Source organism: Nuphar pumila, chromosome 17 (assembly GCF_984573655.1).
Source record: "Nuphar pumila chromosome 17, dmNupPumi1.hap1.1, whole genome shotgun sequence".
In the NCBI taxonomy this organism is placed as follows: Eukaryota; Viridiplantae; Streptophyta; class Magnoliopsida; order Nymphaeales; family Nymphaeaceae; genus Nuphar; species Nuphar pumila.
This window is the reverse complement of record NC_143265.1, coordinates 75,493,599-75,508,288: the sequence shown is the minus strand read 5'-3', so window position 1 is coordinate 75,508,288 and position 14,690 is coordinate 75,493,599. Positions and strand designations below refer to the sequence as shown.

Below are 14,690 nucleotides of genomic sequence, written 5' to 3'. Positions count from 1 at the left end.
ATATTATTTACCATGGAGAGAGAGATGTACTATCATGATACTTGTTTATAGAAAGATGATGGTCATCATATTATTTATCATGGAGAGAGAAAGAGAGAGAGAGAGAGAGACATTTTTATGCTGAATATTTAAATCATGTCCAAGGGCCAAGCTAGGTCTAAAGGGAAGGAATATCTTGGGACTTTTCTTGCATGGGTGGGAGTGGGGCAGATTAAATCTCATCTCCCTACCACTGTCCCCTCCCTTACCCTGTCCACAATCTCCAGATAATTCCCCCCTATTCTTCAGATTGAATAAGATCTGCCAAATTACTTTTAGAAAACTGATTTGGTATCCTCACCGTTGATAATGGCAGTGGACGGTCAAGATGTCAAATCACTTTCTTAAAGTGATTTGACAGATCGCCTGATCTGCTCTCGATTCTGAGTCCCAGTGTCCCCTTGTGCTGAGGTGGGCCCCTTGGTCCCCCTTCCCCTCCCAACCCCATGTGACCACCACCAACCTTTCCAAACCGCCCGGTTTCTTCTCCCAGTGGTTTTTGGCGCAGCGGTTTTGGCCATTGGCGGCCACAGAATCTGACACGTGGAAGCCTTTAATGGGCCCCGCCGCAGGTACCATTCCAAGAAGAAAAAGACAAAGGCCTACATCACAGAAGTTGGGGGCGCCAGCCATGCAAATTCCTGGTTTATTTTGTCTTTTCCTCAAAAAAAAAAACTAAAAACTAGAAAAATAGGGAAATCGTTTGTCAGTTTCGGTGACTCGGAATCTCGACCCCGCACAAACAACGTAGATTGAGCATTTTCTAGATATACCATAAGTGTTGTTATAAAAGATTTTGGAAAAACCAAAGTTTTTGAATAAGTGGTTTGTATTTTTTTTTTTTAAATATATATTGGTTTCTGTTTACTGAGATTTTTCTATTGAATATAGAATGAAAACTAAAATAGTTTGCGTTTTTTCTTTCTGTAAAGAAAAACAATGGTTTGTGTTCACTAACATTTTTATTGAATATAGATTGAAAAAATGAATATAGAATGACTATTTTTATTGACCATCTGCAATGTTTTAACAGGTATGAATTTGTTGCAATTTGACCTTTCTTTGACAATAATGTGAACAAAAAGGGTAAAGATGATGGGTGCTTTGTTCTATAAATAAAGAATATGCTAAAAGTGGTTTACTTCCATATGAGAGAGAGAGAGAGAGAGAGTTGGGGTCTTTTTCTTCGACTGATTGATCACGTGATCAGATGATGAATTTCAACCTTCATTTTTTCACAAATTCAACCCTTTTGAGGCTCTCCATGGATTACCATCTTCAATTATTGGAATACCAATCACGTTAAAAGGCTCATTATGCATTTCTGTGAACCCTTTTGGCACGTACATTAGGCTTGTGAAGGCTGCAGCACAGCTCGGTATCCAAGGCACCATGGCCTAAAAGCCTGTGGTGTCAATTCCACTACACTATTCGTCACCTAGAAATGTGTGGTTCTATGTTAGCCAATTGGGCCCTGCTCATTGATCGTCTGAGCTTAAGAGAGCCCACTGTTACTGTTTAATAAATTATTTCTGCTGATGCTTTTCTTTTCATGAAAGGCAAAACCAAACCCATTTCGACTTCATGTGAGTACCCTCCAGTAAAGAGAAAATGACTCATGAAACAACCTGGATTTGCCATGAACCCAGTGCACCTCGTGTCACTTTCACCAGGTACATTGTGGTAACGTTAAGACAGAAAATAATAATCAAGCCTTAGATTTGCTCACCTCACAATTATATTGTGCATCAGTTTCATGATTTATGTAATGGTGGGAAGAGACAACTTGGTGATTGAAGGAGACCCATCCCCTCTGCTTCTATGCTAAAATGTACCACCATAGCACTTTCTTATATATATATATATATATATATATAAATTTATGCGACATGGATACAGTTGTGGACAGAAAAACACAATTTTTATAAAGTTTTTAATATAACTATTGTATATGAAAAAAGAGAATGAGAGCCAAAATAGAGTATTCATGTGGCACAGTATATAGTTCCACCTTAGCATCTTGTACCATGAAAAATGACAGGTCACGCCTATGTTCGGTAGCAGGAATAAGGCATGATTCATGCAGAAATGCAGAAAACCTCATCTCGAGACAGTTCATTTCTGTGAATTATTTTTTCTTTCTTTTTGCGAAACATCGTTTATTAGTATGATGTGAGCCCAAATCGATTAATTGATCCCCAATTGTTTGGGGTGGTTTCAAATCATGCAAGAGGGAAGACTACACTAGATTTCCTGGCTGTTTAGATCCTTTGTCTCAATATATTCCTTAGGCCAACTATCACAAACCCTATAAAGAAAATGCTATGGTGGCCCATAGGCTTAGATCCTTTGCTCCTTGTTTGTTTTGTTTATGCATGCAATGTGCAATGGCTCAAAAAAAAATCTAAGAATGTCTGTTGCTATATAATATACTTTTCATACGTAGTCCACGCACATGAAATGATGCAATATACAAAGAAAAAAATGTGTAAGGTGGGGAAGTCTGAAGAAGGGTGGAAGGGGAGATCAATCTAAATGGAGAAGGCCATTAAATGTTTATGATTGCAGGGCACAGATTGTGCAAAAGGAGAGTCACATGGATTCCCCGGTCAATCTGAGTCTACATTAGAGGGGAAGGGAGGGTGTCAGCCTTTTTAGGGTCCTTTCTGCATCGGGCCTTACGTCCTTTTTTCACTAGTCGGTCCTTGTCATCTAATGGTGTCTTGCAGGGGGGAGACCTCATCTTCCTCTTTCCTTGTGCGTCCTTTCCCCCTCTCACCCACGCCAATCACAGCCTTTTCGTTTTCTCTCTGCATTCCCACGTGCATCTCTCTCTGGTTTAACCGCTTCCCTGTTCTACTCTCTCTCTCTCTCTCTCTTCTTTTTATATGTTCGGGGAGACACCATTCTTTGGAGAAAGAAGAGGAAGTTCTGATATACAGAGGGCAACCCTTTAAAAAAGGTGGTTTTCATGAGGTGTGGTGTGGTGTGGTGTTTCTTTAATAGAAACGCTGACATTTTCACTTTGGTGGACTCGGTTTAGATTTTAGTGAATGGATTGAAAAAGAGAAGGAAAGAGAGGATTGTAGATTGTTACTAAGCTCAGTTTGTGGGGGATTTGAAGGATAGAAAAGAGGATGGCACTTGAGGCGGTTGGCTTCCCCCATGACATTTTCAACTACGGGTGCAAGGATCTGTACTCACTAGCAGCGTCTTTTAGCGCCGATTTTGGTGCAGCTGAGGATGCAGGGTTCGGCTCCCTCTTCTTCAATAGGGAAGAAGAAGAGATGCCCAAGAATAATGCTCATGTTGGTCTTCATAATTGGGACCCCTCCCTTTCTTCTGTTGTCTGCTGTGAGAATCAATCCCCCTCGGAGAATTGTGTTGTTGGGGTGGCTTCTGCAGCAGGGGGGCAGCAGGACGCTGCAGTAAATGTGGGGAGGAGGAAAAGGAGAAGGTCCAAGGGTTGCAAGAACAAGGAGGAGGCGGAGAACCAGAGGATGACTCACATTGCTGTGGAACGGAACCGCCGCAAGCAGATGAATGACTACCTTGCTGTCTTACGCTCTTTGATGCCCCCATCCTACGTTCAAAGGGTCTGTTATTTACTGTTCTTATGATTCGCTAATGGATATAGCTTTAAAATATATGTAGCTAAGTGTGTGTTGGTAGTTGTGAGTAATATATGATGAGTCGTGGAGCCTGATTCACTGTTCTTGCCCTTGCAGGAATGGGTCCGAGGGCTCTCCCGGCGTGGGTCCCGCTGTCCGGGTGGGGGTTTACGGGGGCCGCCCCTGGCGGGGGGTTATAGGGAGGCAGCGCCCCAGAAGAAATTTTTTCTGGGGCTTATGTTTGGGATCAGTTTTCAGTGGACCCGATTTGGTTAGGGTTAGGGTTGTCACCCTTGCCTTGTTTATATTCTCGCTTTTCTTTCCCCAGCTGTAACTGTCTGTTAAGAGTGATAATATTTCTCTCTGGACCGCCGTGGTTTTTTACTCTTTCGGATTTGAGGAGAGGTTTTTCCACGTAAAATCTGTGTTTCTTGTGTAATCTGTGTTTCTTGTGTTTAGTTTGATCATTCTTGTTCTTTGTTTCCTTTTGATTGTCTCTTGCTCGGGGTTTTTCCTAACAATATATATATATACATATGAGATTATGTATATACACCATGTTTGTTGTGAGTAATATATATACATATGAGATTATGTATATACACCATGTTTATATATATCTTAGTAAAACCAAAATTGGTTGGGTTTTTTAATACACTATTGCAGATACTTTAATAGAATTATTGGAAGGTGAACACTTGTTCTGAATCAAAGGGGGCCACCCAAGTTGAGTGTATCAAAGAAAGAACAACTTTCGAATGTGGCTTGTGAACAGAACCTGAAAACTCTACCCTTTGAATGGTAATGGACATTTGAAGACGGGGTTTGCACTGGCGTATGTAGTGTGTACCCAGTGAAGCCTATTGATGTACATGATTCGTGATTACTATTATCGTGAATGAATGTACTAGTGGGATTTTAGTCTTTGCCAAGCTCCAGTATTCAAGAAAAAAGAAGAGTTGGTTTAAAGCTCATTAAAACAATTTGAAATTACCAAAATTTCTTTCTTAATAGTCTTAGTTTTCAATATAGAATGTGTTTATTCATTGAAAACCTCCTTTCTAGTCCTTGATGATTATTTTCTTTCTTTTGTGTGTGTGTTTGATAGGGGGACCAGGCATCCATAGTTGGGGGAGCAATCAATTTTGTGAAGGAATTGGAGAAACTCCTGCATACTTTGGAAGCTCAAAGGAGGATCAAGCAGCATGTGGGGAGTGGGGTTTCACCTCCCTTTGGTGACCTATTCACCTTCCCTCAATACAACTCCTCCACTGTGCCTGGTTCGAGCCTAGGCAATGTGACAAGCGAGCCGGTGGCTGAGAATAGGTCGGCGGTTGCAGATGTGGAGGTGACTCTGGTAGAGAGCCATGCCAATCTGAAGATACTGTCTAGAAGGCGACGTCGCCAACTGCTCAAGTTGGTTGCTGGTTTTCAAAGTCTGCAGCTCACTATCCTTCACCTCAATGTGACCACCATTGATGAGATGGTCCTCTACTCTGTTAGTGCCAAAGTAAGTGCCTCCCTACCTTCATCTTTTATTTATGTCTTTCTATCAGAAAAAAAAACTTTTTATCTGTACATAGGGTTGGGAAACAAGATGAGCCACTCGTGGCTCAGCTCATGTTCAGCCTGTAAAGAGCTCCAACTTGTGAAATAGTATTGACAAGCTCGAGCATGAACAACCAATGTGCATCTCGGTTGGGCTCGTTTATTAATAATGAATATATTTTACATTATATTATAGAATGAAATTGGTTGAAGTGTTTGGCCTGCAAGAAATAAGTTTAGAGTTCAAATCCTTTTCCTTACAAGTTTGAAACAATTATTCATAGGTTTAGGGTTCAAATTCTATTGTTTTCAACTTTTTAAAAATATATTTTTCTTGTAAATAATGAGCTTGCTGGTACTGAGCTCACTTAGCTTGAGCTTTTTACGAGATCAAGCTGGGCTCGGATTGACACAAAAAATGAAGCAAGCTTGAACCTCTGTTGGGTTCTTTGGGCCCTAGTGAGTGTGTGCGTTACAATAGCTATTGTTCTCTTCAGTACGGCTCCCCTCTTGGGAAACCGTTCTTATGATGCGACATTTCTTCTAAAAGTCGTATGGTCTTTGAAAGTTCATGGCAGGCTATCGTCATTGCATTTTGTTGAGCTTCGAGATAAAAAAAAAGTTAAAAAAAGATGAAGGTACACAATACCCCAACTGGCCGAGTTGTATGTTTTTTTTTTATTTTTTAAATATATCATGAGCCTCTTCTGGTTTTTATGTGGGATCCCTTAAGTCAAGGTAGGGTTTAGGGATGGCTGTGGACCTGCGAAAATTGGAGACCCGCTCCGCCTTGCCCCGTTTGGACCCAGGATGGAGGACATGAAACTGGGATGGAGGTTAAAATGAAAACCAGTGCAGGGATGAAGGTGGGGATGAACTTATTTTTCTGCCTCGCCTCCATCTTCAATCCCCGCCTTGCCCCGTCCCCGATATTTTGGGGGTGGCAGTGGATCGAGGGAAAATGGGGCCCCGTTCCGCCTCACCTCGTTTGGACCGGGGATGGAGGACATGAAATGAGGATGGAGGCAGGGAATGGAGGTTAAAATCAAAACCAATGCGAGGATGGAGGGCAGAATTTTGAGAGGGGGTGGGGGTGGAGACCTTGTCCCCCACCCGTCCACTTCCATCCATAGTAGGGTCTATGTTACGTCCTTTGAATATTACAGCTTGAAAACAATGGTTAACGTTGTGTTCATCTAGCTCCATATCATTACAGTAGATGTATAGCCCTCTGCGTATAGCAAGGGTAGCCAACTGTGGGTTTCCAACTTGTGTTATCATGTCAACTTGATGAATGTCACATTTATATAGTTGATACTAGTGAAGGTAGGGAACTATAGAGCTAGAAATCAACTTTTATATATTTTTTAAAATTATTTTTTATAAATCAGTTTTTATGGGTGTGATTTACAATGTTTGTTTAGTAGGAAATGGGTTTGAAATCACGTGTTTATGACACCTAAGCAGGTTTTCCAACGGCTCACAACTCAAAAAAATTATATTTTTACGTAGAAAAAACATTATTCAAGGTTCATTCGTTAGCAATCAAACCATGTTGATTGCATCTGTGTGGTCAGACTGAGAAAATCAACTTGCCTTTATATATATATATATATATATATATATATATATATATATATATATATATATATATATATATATATATATATATATATATATATATATATATATATATATATATATATATAGAGAGAGAGAGAGAGAGAGAGAGAGAGAGAGAGAGAGTATAATGGGTTAGTGCTAAACCCATTTGGTGCTAGACCGCTTGCTAAATGGGTTTGTGCTTTTTATGCGGTTTTGTCCTTATAAATGTGTTGGGCATGGTCGTTTTACTAAGAATTCACACTTGGATCATGTGTTTTGGATGAAAAAAATGATGTTTAGAGTCTCAAAAATTTACAAAGATTTTGGACCATTGGTTTTTCGAGCTTTATAAAAACCCACCCTTGTGTTGGAATCAAGTTCTTCAAGAGCTGATCCCTATAAAATCAACTACATACGGTTAGAATTTAAAAATAAAATAAAAAAGCCCAAAAACCCATTTAGCACGATATTTAGCACCAAATGGGTTTAGCACCTACCCATTACTCTCTCTCTCTCTCTCTCTCTCTCTCTCTCTATATATATATATATATATATATATATATATATATAATCACATTGTCTGAGTTCTTTGTACCCTCTCGTTTGGGTAACTAGAAAGGTCATTAGTCTTTTCTTTCCTCAGTTGACGAGCTCACTTCTTACCTATGCCACAAACACAGACACGAATCACATGTAAATTGAGATTCTTTTTACAAAATGGGACATGAGGATGCGGATGTTTTATTATTTAGATTAATTAAAATTATTGTTTGATATTTTAATATATAAAAAGAGATATTTATCATTGAAAATATGATTGCAAACTATTAAAACATAAAATTACTCATACATGTCATAACCTGTTAGGTGATGTGCCCACGTATCATGTTGCATCCTGTGGACATGGGACCCTCAATTGTGTGTCCCTCTGACATAGCATGTTGCTGATATTAGTGACGTGGATATAGGATGCAAGACAAAATTATCCATGGTTTTCATTTTCCCTAGTTGGTGGTCACCCAATTAATCACATGAGCTACAAGAAGGGATGCGTGGAGCAGATGCGGGGAGACGAGTGTTAAAAAGTAGTATGAAGCATGAAACAGCTAGAATTCGTTTTGGAAGCGATTGTGGAAGAGTGAAAAGCGAAAAAGAAAATGTGAAGAAAACGAGGGAGAAGCAAAGGGGAAACGAGTGCGTAAGCGAGGGGACAAGTGAGTGAAAAGCTGAATGAAAGTGAAAAAAAATATAATGATATGAAAAACACAAAAACAAAGGGGAAGCTAAGGAGAAACAAGGGAAAAGTGAGTGAAAATCCAAAGAAAAATGAGTGGGAAACGAAAAGAATGAAAGGCGGAAGTGATTTGGGAAGCACGCTTCCCCAAAATGAAAATGTGAGTTTCCTCTCACGGGGCACTTCCCGCTTCGGAAGCGCGCTTCCTTCCCCCCTTAGGGAGGCTCTTCCGGTAAGTATGCATCAATGGCAGCATGATTGTGTGTGTGTGAGAGAGAGATCTAGGTTGAATTGGTAATTTATCTTTTTTTCTTATTGATGATATGTGAAGGTGGAAGAAGATTGCCAGGTTGCATCCGTCGATGAAATAGCCACAGCCGTGCACCAAATCATGAGGAGGATTCATACAGAGTCTGGTCTAGCATAAGTGAAGTTGGTTCTTTCTCTCTTTTTTCTTGCAGAAAAAGAGCCTAAAGTGGGCTCTTCATTCTTCACCTAGATGGCCATCTCCTCTCACTCTTTTTAGACTCCTAAAATAACCAGCCATTTTGTGGTTTCCTTGTAAAACGCTTCGTACAATACATTAATACCATAATATTCCACTGTTGTACTACACTCACTTCCACTGCTACTACTGTTCATGAGCCACAATGATGATGAATGTGAATGGAATGGAAATCATGGCGTTTTTTGAATTATTCAAATACATGAAAGTATGTTTGTACAACAGGTTGGTGCTATTATTGTGTAAAGAGATGAACACTTGGAATGGGAACAAAATTTTTGTCGCCAGGAATCCAAAATACAGACGACATGATATCTTATTTGTTGCTTTCTTTTTGGCATTAATACAGATGATCTTGAACCAAAAGAAAGAAAGGTAGAACACTCTAGTAGGTGACAGTTTTCGCTAGAATACTAGTTACCAACGGGGGCTCTGCTTGTCTGGTAGGAGCAGCTAGTGCACGTCACCTTGTGTTGGGACGTTGCAGGTTCAAAACCAAATGGTATAGTCGTATAACTGGTAGGGGTCTGCCTAACCCCAGCTTGCCTTTCAAAAAAAAAAAAACTACAAATGATAGTCCCCTGATTGCCTGCTCTAGTCACGTTAGTTGTCAATTTGAGTTGTATGTGGAATAAATTAAGATTTGATATTCTTAATCAATGGATTGCTATAAAAAGTAGGGTGGCTTCAAATATTTTGCATGCAAATGTGTTCCAACTTGCTAGTGTTATCTTGGAATATCCCAAACGGTGGATTAATTAGTTCTCTTGGCAAAAGGATAGGAGAAAGGATTCAGATCAGGTTATTTATAGAATGAGATTTTTTTCATCTGACAATCTTGACCGTTGAGAGAGGTTCTAGGATTGTTCCACGTGTTTGTTACTTTTTCGCTCAAACACAGATAACGGAGTTGCGCAGTTAAAACAAATGAAAGCAGAAAAAGGGAACATGCGATCCTAATACCTATCCACATGCACTAGTACCATTTTTGACATTTTAGGAGGTTGATGATGTTTGGTGCACAAGTTTCTTTGTTTGATGTTTTGTTTCACATTTTAATTGACAATATGATACCTAAGAAACAATTTTTGTATGTTTCATACTCAAAATATATCTTCTATTGGTTTCAAACTCATATGTGTGCTTACGACCAATAGAGATTAAATGATCTATTGGTTTGTACCAAAAATTGCTAAATATAGATAAAATTCTGAATTCATTGGCATAGAAGCAACATCTTCGCAGTGTAGACACGCACATACCTTTGACGGTTCTAGCTTGCCTAAAGCTTAGCTTTCTAAATTAAGAGTTTCTCTCAGCTTCAACTTGGTTAAGCTGAGTTATAAAAGTGGTATCCTTCTGTATGTGTAAATTTCAACTAGATAATATATTGACTGTTACAAATTGTTTGCTGGGTTAAATTGTGTCAAGCATATCATTTAGACTTTTTTGTAGGAAAAAGGGTAGGTTTAATATAATCTATCTCATTATTAAACAAGTTTTGCTTTTTGGCTGAGATTAACTGCATTTCAATAGGGTTGTTGTTAGTATGATTGCATGTGCTATTTTATATTCATGATTTATTGGCTGCTTAACAAAGTTTGTTGTTAAATATTTGCAGAAAAAGTGAACATATGGATGCAAGTACAAGTTTAAATGTGGCAAGAAAGTTGGATGTCTGCAAATACACGTTGAAATTGGTTAAGATATTTCAATCAAGTCAAATGTGTACAACAATTATGAAAACTTAGAGATAAATTTTGTGAAGGGTGATGTTCCATCCTGCACTATTTTATCAGGAGTTGCTCAACTAATGTTTATGTTGCTTTTTCCTGATTTTGACATTTTGTTTTTTTTTGTTTTTTTGTCTGATATTTAAAGTGTGAAAAAGGCCACGGTGAGCAATTTTAGGTTCTTTTGGCTCAACAGGTGGTTGATATTTCTTGTAGGAATTTACTTGTATATAGTTTGTTGCTCCAATCACTGCACACTTTGCATACTCGTAAATATGATTTCCAATTACTTTTTACTTTGAGAATTTAAAGTAAATTACTTTTTACTTTGAGAATTTAAAGTAAATGGGCATCAATCGTTCTTTCAGATTTAAATTTTGATAACACGTCCATATTTCTGTAGGAATGTTTGTGTCAAGTATTCACAAATCTCACCAAAAAACTTAGCAATGTGTTACATCCCTTGCATATGTGAGGGTGTGTGTGTGGGCAGGCACACTGACGGATGGTGGCCAATTAAACAAGCCAACGTAACTGTCAAACTAAGGTGTTGCTGGTCATTCAAATTGGCAAATTTATTTTCCTTCTTTAAGGCATTAAACGTGGGTTCGAATCAGGTCATTTGTCAAATGAGGATTTTCCTCATTTGACAAGGCTGACCGTTGAATAAAAACGCCGATGCACAACACGTGGCATAGTGTTCTGGCTCAGAAAAAGTTAACGATGTCATGCCGAATATAATATAAAAAAACATACTCATCATGATGAGTACGGGTTACGTTTAATCAAGAAAAAAAGGCAGCCCCTCTTTTCTTAGGAAAGCCGCAAGCAAGAAACAATCTAAAGAAAATAATTAAAGAAAATAATAAACAAGAATGATCAAACCAAACACAGCAAGGACACAAAGATTTATGTGAAAAAACCTTCCCTCAAAACTGAGAGAAAGTAAAAAACCACGGCCGCTTAGAAAAAAAATTTATTGCTCTTTTCGACTGTTACAGGAGAAAAAAAAATTTATAAGGCAAGGGCAACAACCCTAAACCTAAACAAGTTAGGTCCGATCCAAAAGAAACCGGGTCTCAAACATAAGCCCCTAAAAAAAATTATAAGGCAAGGGCACCCACGCTGGACCCCCTTTACTGCAAGGGCAAAAACTCTGAATCAGGATCTACAACTCATCATCCTCCCCACCCATACCTCTCCTTCCTCCATTACAGCATGCAGTCGCCTCTCTCTCTCTCTCTCTTATATTGTTATGATTTTTTGTTCGTCTTTTTTATTTCTTTTGTTGCAGCTACTGCCTGCTACATGCTAGCATCTACAATTTTTTTGTTAACTCTTCGTATTCAAGAAGTTTGTCGTGACCCCAATATCACATATCTCACTATCACGATTATCTCAGTGAAAAATCTCATGATAAATTACTTTTTGTCAAAAATAGTAAAACAAAAAATAGCAAAAGTGATTTTTATCAGGTTAACATTGGGTACGGTGATATTTTTAACAAATATCTTAAAAATATTTGTTATATTCATGATTATGTAAGTGTGTAAAGGTTCATGGAAAGAATAGCAGCTTTATTAAATTTTAATATACATTGCCATAAAACTGTGATCTTAAAATATTAAGGATATTTTTGACATGGCTTGATGCGGATTTTCATGTACTCCTTTGCTCAAGTCGATCTCTCTGTTACACTTAGTCATCGAGTTTTTGTGTCCCCGTATCCGATTGTTACAAACTATCATATTGTACCAAGCATGTATATTTAGCCACATTTTTGTTCATTTGTCCATGTATGTAAAACATTCGATTTGACGGGATTTTTTTTTTAACTTCTATCATACTATTGGTTTTAGAAGTTGTTGGTCTTCATGGGGCATACATTTTTTTTGTTCTAATTTACGATTTTCACTTGTCTTTTGATTTACAATGTCATGACATCCAACACTGAAGATATTTTATCTATCGCTATAATGTAGCTTGTCATGTTTCACTAAACTTGAGAAAGTGCTGAGATCGACTTGCAATCAATCACAAGCCAAGAGAATCCAAAAATCACAGGGCATTACAACTGAGTGCATGAATAATTGATAAGTAGCTAATTATAATGGCACCATCACAGGGCATTACAACTGAGTGCATGAATAATTGTTCTTGCAATCTTGGTGTTGCTAAGATATGATCATTGTTCTTGCATTTCCCATGGTTTGTATTTCATGAATCTTGAGTGGGATTTTGCAACATGTAAAGATGTCAGAGACATCTCATAAATTGTTGAACTTGATGATTTTGCTGGTTTTAAAGTTAGTAATACTGGTCCAGAGAATCATCAAAGATGAAAAGCATCACAACATGCTTAGTTTTTTCAAATTTTATTCTGATGTTCAAACCAATCTTGGAGCAAGTTCAAGAAACAACTTCGTTTCCATGCCATCAAAACACTGATAAACTAAAATTGTTTCATGAATCTAAAACTGTGGAAATTATGTTTTTCTTCTGATTTTGGTGAGATATTATTTGATGGTTACCACGTGAAATGGCAAAAGAAGCTAGTAGCAACTTCAATAGCTTTCTTCACTATAGCATTTTAGAATTTCTAACAAGCAACCAATTTAGATTAGCTTTCATAAAGTACAATGAACTTCTCTCCCAGTTGATCTCTCTCCATAATGCATTCTCATAAACATTTATAAAAATATAATCAAACTTGAGAACAATGAAAAATAGGTGTAATGAATAAAATAGGAACAGAAAAATGGTTAAATTGCATTTGAAATTTCAGGTGACATCAGAATCCTTATTATAATCATATGGCAATACAAGTTTTGAACAGAGAACAAAAAGGCAGCATATTGCTGATAGAGAATAATTGATAACTGTTTGAAACATAACAATGAAACTGAAAGAGAAAATCGAACTTGTGACATATCTTGGTTAAGACCATTAATAATACTAGCAGAAAAGGGGGTAAAATGAGAGCCCACCATCTCTGGATTCCAAGTATTGATTTCACCAAGTCTACAATAAATTTTGCACAGCATGCCTTCTTACCAAAGATGTACCAAATTCATGTTGGTTTCCCACTGGTGGATGCTTCATGACAAACCAAATTTCTCTAAGTAGGAGGATCTTCCTAAATTGTTGGGTCTGATGAGAGAACCCAATCATCTCTACCACATCTTGCAAATTCACCGTAGAACCGCCATCTGCTGAAGCCAAGTCATGAAGTAGATGTACCCACAACCCAAGTCATGAGGTAGAAAAAAACTCAAACCACGAACAATGATACATTTTTTGCTTTTGAGCAGCATGTAAAGCATCACTTGCAAGAGAACTAGTGGCCCTATGCGATAGAGTACCTAGGAACGTTTTCTGGTGGATAATGATGAAGAAAGGTGTTTCTCTCAAGTATATTAGTATAATTAAAGATATGTATGAAGAAGTAGTAACCAATGTTCGCACTTGTGGAGGGGTAACAACCAATTTTCTTATAATGGTTGGGTTACATCAAGGATCTGCTTTAAGCCCTTTTCTATTTGCTATAGTGATGGATGAGCTTATGAGATCAATTCAAGAAAATGTGTCGTGGTGTATGTTGTTTGCCGATGATATTGTTTTGATTGATGAGTCTAGAGCTGGGGTTAATGCTAAGTTAGAATTATGGAGACAGACATTGAAAGCAAGAGGTTTTAAGTTGAGTAAGAGTAAGACAGAATACATGGAATGTCGGTTTAGTAAGCAACGAAGTAGTGATGGGAGTGTAGTGAAGCTTGGTGAGCAAGAAATACCGGTGGACGATTGTTTCAAATATTTGAGATCTATCATTCAAAAGTATGGAGAAATTGATGGAGATGTAAATCATAGGATAAAGGTTGGGTGGATGAAATGAAAAAGTGCAACTGGAGTGTTGTGCGATCGTAGAATGTCATGCGGTTGAAGGGAAAGTTTTATAGGACGACTATTAGGTCCGCTTTACTATATGGTACGGAATGTTGGGCTGCCAAGAGACATCATATTCAAAAAATAAGTGAGATGCGTATGCTGAGATGGATGTGTGAAAATACAATAAAAGATAAGATTCGGAATGAGGAGATATGTAGGCGTTACACCCATTGAAAATAAGATGAGAGAGAATTGTTTACGGTGGTATATGGTTTGGACATATTCGACGAAGCCCTAATGATGCTTCAGTTAAAAGGATGGAAAAATGGGAAATTATATTAGTTAAAAGATGTCGGGGTAAGCCTAGGAAGCCATGGATGGAGGTGATAGGAAAGGATATGAATGCTTTGAACCTCACCGAGGACATGGCATTGGATAGAAATGATTGGAGATGAAGGATTCACGTGAAAGACCCAGAATGATTTTCTTTTTTGGTTCATATCGTTGACCCTAATTGTTTTGGGATGAAG

General features: G+C 38.0%; 1 pseudogene; it reads left to right on the top strand.

Moving 5' to 3' along the window:
• The first annotated feature begins 3,176 nt into the window (after nucleotides 1-3,176).
• Nucleotides 3,177-8,464, top strand: LOC149812253 (transcription factor bHLH94 pseudogene; annotated as a pseudogene).
• Nucleotides 8,465-14,690: the final 6,226 nt, after the last annotated feature.